This window comes from Dama dama, unplaced genomic scaffold, assembly GCF_033118175.1.
Source record: "Dama dama isolate Ldn47 unplaced genomic scaffold, ASM3311817v1 ptg000020l, whole genome shotgun sequence".
Classification (NCBI taxonomy): domain Eukaryota; kingdom Metazoa; phylum Chordata; class Mammalia; order Artiodactyla; family Cervidae; genus Dama; species Dama dama.
Window position 1 is genome coordinate 1,284,301 of NW_026870875.1, and position 5,708 is coordinate 1,290,008.

Here is a 5,708-nt window from a genome sequence, read left to right on the forward strand (position 1 = left end):
AAGGGCCCGGAGAGAGCAACACCCCGAAGCGCTTTTCTCCCGGGCTTGGGAGCATTGTGCGTGCCTGGCGGGAACAGCGGGCGGGAGTGTTGGCAAACCGGCCTTTGGCGGCAGCCGGGGAGGTTTTCCAGTGGGAGAGGGCCGGTTGTGCTCAGAGGCCCCACAGGCCAGGGGCAGGACCCAGCAGGTCCCCTGCCCCTGGCCAGCCTTTCCCAGACCTTTCTGGCCTCCGGGGGTACTGCCCCACCAAGGGGCACGCTGCGGGGACTGGGTCCAGACATGCCCGGGCGCCTCCCCAGGCTCATCCCCGCTGGTGCCTTTCCCCTGGGCCTAGGCCTCGGTTTAGGCCTCCTTGGAGAGGAGGTTGCTGGCAGGGGCTGTCTCCACACTGCAAGGTGCTGGAGCTCAGAGGGCCTCGTCAGAGGGAAGGGACCAGCAAGGGGCTGGATGCCCAAGACCTCTTTGGCCCAGCAGCCTCAGGGCAGCGGGGAGAGCAAGAGGCCCAACTTGCCCCTAGGTCGGCTCTGCCATTTCCCACACAGGCGGCCAGCCCAGCAGCTGCCTGACAGACTCTGGCTCCCCCGAGCTCTCTGCCGGTGCAGGGGGCAGATCAGACGTGTGCATGTGGTTCTGCCTTGGCCTGGGAGTGTGGACACCCTGCCTTGCCCCCAGGCTCAGGGGCAAGGGCCCGGAGAGAGCACCACCCTGAAGCGCTTTTCTCCCGGGCTTGGTAGCATTGTGCACGCCTGCTGGGAACAGTGGGCGGGAGTGCTTGCAAACCGGCCTTTGGAGGCAGCCGGGGAGGTCTTCCAGTGGGAGAGGGCCGGTTGTGCTCAGAGGCCCCACAGGCCAGGGGCAGGACCCAGCAGGGCCCCTGCCCCTGGCCAGCCTTGCCCAGACCTTCCTGGCCTCCGGGGGTACTGCCCCACCAAGGGGCAGGCTGCGGGGACTGGGTCCAGACATGTCCGTGCGCCTCCCCAGGATCATCCCCGCTGGTGCCTTTCCCCTGGGCCTAGGCCTCGGTTGAGGCCTCTTTGGAGAGGAGGTTGCTGGCAGGGGCTGTCTCCACACTGCAAGGTGCTGGAGCTCAGAGGGCCTCGTCAGAAGGAAGGGACCAGCAAAGGGCTGGATGCCCAAGACCTCTTTGGCCCAGCAGCCTCAGGGCAGCAGGGAGAGCAAGAGGCCCAACTTGCCCCTAGGTCGGCTCTGCCCCGTCCCACACAGGCAGCCAGTCCAGCAGCAGCCTGGCAGTCTCTGGCTCCCCCGAGCTCTCTGCCGGTGTAGGGGGCAGGAACAGACGTGTGCCTGTCGTTCTGCCTTGGCCTGGGAGTGTGTTCCCCCTGCCTGGCCCCCAGGCTCAGGGGCAAGGGCCCGGAGAGAGCACCACCCCGAAGCGCTTTTCTCCCGGGCTTGGGAGCATTGTGCGTGCCTGGCGGGAACAGCGGGCGGGAGTGTTGGCAAACCGGCCTTTGGAGGCAGCCGGGGAGGTCTTCCAGTGGGAGAGGGCCGGTTGTGCTCAGCGGCCCCACAGGCCAGGGGCAGGACCCAGCAGGGCCCCTGCCCCTGGCCAGCCTTGCCCAGACCTTCCTGGCCTCCGGGGGTACTGCCCCACCAAGGGGCAGGCTGCGGGGACTGGGTCCAGACATGCCTGGGCGCCTCCCCAGGCTCATCCCCGCTGGTGCCTTTCCCCTGGTCCTAGGCCTCGGTTGAGTCCTCCTTGGAGAGGAGGTTGCTGGCAGGGGCTGTCTCCACACTGCAAGGTGCTGGAGCTCAGAGGGCCTCGTCAGAGGGAAGGGACAAGCAAGGGGCTGGATGCCCAAGACCTCTTTGGCCCAGCAGCCTCAGGGCAGCAGGGAGAGCAAGAGGCCCAAATTGCCCCTAGGTCGGCTCTGCCTCTTCCCACACTGGCGGCCAGCCCAGCAGCTGCCTGACAGACTCTGGCTCCCCCGAGCTCTCTGCCGGTGCAGGGGGCAGGAACAGACGTGTGCATGTGGTTCTGCCTTGGCCTGGGAGTGTGGACCCCCTGCCTGGCCCCCAGGCTCAGGGGCAAGGGCCCGGAGAGAGCACCACCCCGAAGCGCTTTTCTACCAGGCTTGGGAGCATTGTGCGCGCTTGGTGGGAACAGTGGCCGGGAGTGCTTGCAAACCGGCCTTTGGAGGCAGCCGGGGAGGTCTTCCAGTGGGAGAGGGCCGGTTGTGCTCAGAGGCCCCACAGGCCAGGGGCAGGACCCAGCAGGTCCCCTGCCCCTGGCCAGCCTTGCCCAGACCTCCTGGCCTCCGGGGGTACTGCCCCACCAAGGGGCAGGCTGCGGGGACTGGGTCCAGACATGCCCGGGCGCCTCCCCAGGCTCATCCCCGCTGGTGCCTTTCCCCTGGGCCTAGGCCTCGGTTTAGGCCTCCTTGGAGAGGAGGTTGCTGGCAGGGGCTGTCTCCACACTGCAAGGTGCTGGAGCTCAGAGGGCCTCGTCAGAGGGAAGGGACCAGCAAGGGGCTGGATGCCCAAGACCTCTTTGGCCCAGCAGCCTCAGGGCAGCAGGGAGAGCAAGAGGCCCAACTTGCCCCTAGGTCGGCTCTGCCACTTCCCACACAGGCGGTCAGCCCAGCAGCTGCCTGACAGACTCTGGCTCCCCCGAGCTCTCTGCCGGTGCAGGGGGCAGATCAGACGTGTGCATGTGGTTCTGCCTTGGCCTGGGAGTGTGGACACCCTGCCTTGCCCCCAGGCTCAGGGGCAAGGTCCCAGAGAGAGAACCACCCTGAAGCGCTTTTCTCCCGGGCTTAGGAGCATTGTGCCCGCCTGCTGGGAACAGTGGGCGGGAGCGCTTGCAAACCGGCCTTTAGAGGCAGACGGGGAGGTCTTCCAGCGGGAGAGTGCCGGTTGTGCTCAGACGCCCCACAGGCCAGGGGCAGGACCCAGCGCTGTCCCTGCCCCTGGCAGCCTTGCACAGACCTTCCTGGCCTCCGGGGGTACTTCCCCACCAAGGGGCAGGCTGCGGGGACTGGGTCCAGACATGCCCGGGCGCCTCCCCAGGCTCATCCCCGCTGGTGCCTTTCCCCTGGGTCTAGGCCTCGGTTGAGGCCTCCTTGGAGAGGAGGTTGCTGGCAGGGGCTGTCTCCACACTGCAAGGTGCTGGAGCTCAGAGGGCCTCGTCAGAGGGAAGGGACCAGCAAGAGGTGGATGCCCAAGACCTCTTTGGCCCAGCAGCCTCAGGGCAGCAGGGAGAGCAAGAGGCCCAACTTGCCCCTAGGTCGGCTCTCCCCCTTCCCACACAGGCAGCCAACCCAGCAGCTGCCTGACTGACTCTGGCTCCCCCGAGCTCTCTGCCGTTGCAGGGGTCAGGAACAGACGTGTGCATGTGGTTCTGCCTTGGTCTGGGAGTGTGGACCCACTGCCTGGCCCCCAGGCTCAGGGGCAAGGGCCCGGAGAGAGCACCACCCCGAAGCGCTTTTCTCCCGGGCTTGGGAGCATTGTGCGTGCCTGGCGGGAACAGCGTGCGGGAGTGTTGGCAAACCGGCCTTTGGAGGCAGCCGGGGAGGTCTTCCAGTGGGAGAGGGCCGGTTGTGCTCAGAGGCTCCACAGGCCAGGGGCAGGACCCAGCAGGGCCCCTGCCCCTGGCCAGCCTTGCCCAGACCTTCCTGGCCTCCGGCGGTACTGCCCCACCAAGGGGCAGGCTGCGGGGACTGGGTCCAGACATGCCCGTGCGCCTCCCCAGGCTCATCCCCGCTGGTGCCTTTCCCCTGGGCCTAGGCCTCGGTTGAGGCATCCTTGGAGAGGAGGTTGCTGGCAGGGGCTGTCTCAACCCTGCAAGGTGCTGGAGCTCAGAGGGCCTCGTCAGAGGGAAGGGACCAGCAAGGGGCTGGATACCCAAGACCTCTTTGGCCCAGCAGCCTCAGGGCAGCAGGGAGAGGAAGAGGCCCAACTTGCCCCTAGATCGGCTCTGCCCCTTCCCACACAGGCGGTCAGCCTAGCAGCTGCCTGACAGACTCTGGCTCCCCCGAGCTCTCTGCCGGTGCAGGGGTCAGGAACAGACGTGTGCATGTGGTTCTGCCTTGGTCTGGGAGTGTGGACCAACTGCCTGGCCCCCAGGCTCAGGGGCAAGGGCCCGGAGAGAGCACCAGCCCGAAGTGCTTTTCTCCCGGGCTTGGGAGCATTGTACGTGCTTGGCGGGAACAGTGGGCGGGAGTGCTTGCAATCCGGCCTTTGGAGGCAGCCGGGGAGGTCTTCCAGTGGGAGAGGGCCGGTTGTGCTCAGAGGCCCCACAGGCCAGGGGCAGGACCCAGCAGGTCCCCTGCCCCTGGCCAGCCTTGCCCAGACCTTCCTGGCCTCCGGGGGTACTGCCCCACCAAGGGGCAGGCTGCGGGGACTGGGTCCAGACATGCCCGGGCGCCTCCCCAGGCTCATCCCCGCTGGTGCCTTTCCCCTGGGCCTAGGCCTCGGTTTAGGCCTCCTTGGAGAGGAGGTTGCTGGCAGGGGCTGTCTCCACACTGCAAGGTGCTGGAGCTCAGAGGGCCTCGTCAGCGGGAAGGGACCAGCAAGGGGCTGGATGCCCATGACCTCTTTGGCCCAGCAGCCTCAGGGCAGCAGGGAGAGCAAGAGGCCCAACTTGCCCCTAGGTCGGCTCTGCCCCTTCCCACACAGGCGGCCAGCCCAGCAGCTGCCTGACAGACTCTGGCTCCCCCGAGCTCTCTGCCGGTGCAGGGGGCAGGAACAGACGTGTGCATGTGGTTCTGCCTTGGCCTGGGAGTGTGGACCCCCTGCCTGGCCCCTAGGCTCAGGGGCAAGGGCCCGGAGAGAGCACCACCCCGAAGCGCTTTTCTCCCGGGCTTGGGAGCATTGTGCGCGCTTGGTGGGAACAGTGGGCGGGAGTGCTTGCAAACCGGCCTTTGGAGGCAGCCGGGGAGGTCTTCCAGTGGGAGAGGGCCGGTTGTGCTCAGAGGCCCCACAGGCCAGGGGCACGACCCAGCAGGTCCCCTGCCCCTGGCCAGCCTTGCCCAGACCTTCCTGGCCTCCGGGGGTACTGCCCCACCAAGGGGCAGGCTGCGGGGACTGCGTCCAGACATGCCCGGGCGCCTCCCCAGGCTCATCCCCGCTGGTGCCTTTCCCCTGGGCCTAGGCCTCGGTTGAGGCCTCCTTGGAGAGGAGGTTGCTGGCAGGGGCTGTCTCCACACTGCAAGGTGCTGGAGCTCAGAGGGCCTCGTCAGATGGAAGGGACCAGCAAGGGGCTGGATGCCCAAGACCTCTTTGGCCCAGCAGCCTCAGGGCAGCAGGGAGAGCAAGAGGCCCAACTTGCCCCTAGGTCGGCTCTTCCACTTCCCATACAGGCGGCCAGCCCAGCAGCTGCCTGACAGACTCTGGCTCCCCCGAGCTCTCTGCCGGTGCAGGGGGCAGATCAGAGGTGTGCATGTGGTTCTGCCTTGGCCGGGGAGTGTGGACACCCTGCCTTGTCCCCAGGCTCAGGGGCAAGGGCCCAGAGAGAGCACCACCCTGAAGCGCTTTTCTTCCGGGCTTAGGAGCATTGTGCCCGCCTGCTGGTAACAGTGGCCGGGAGCGCTTGCAAACCGGCCTTTGAAGGCAGCCGGGGAGGTCTTCCAGTGGGAGAGGGCCGGTTGTGCTCAGAGGCCCCACATGCCAGGGGCAGGACCCAGCAGGGCCCCTGCCCCTGGCCAGCCTTGCCCAGACCTTGCTGGCCTCCGGGGGTACTGCCCCACCAA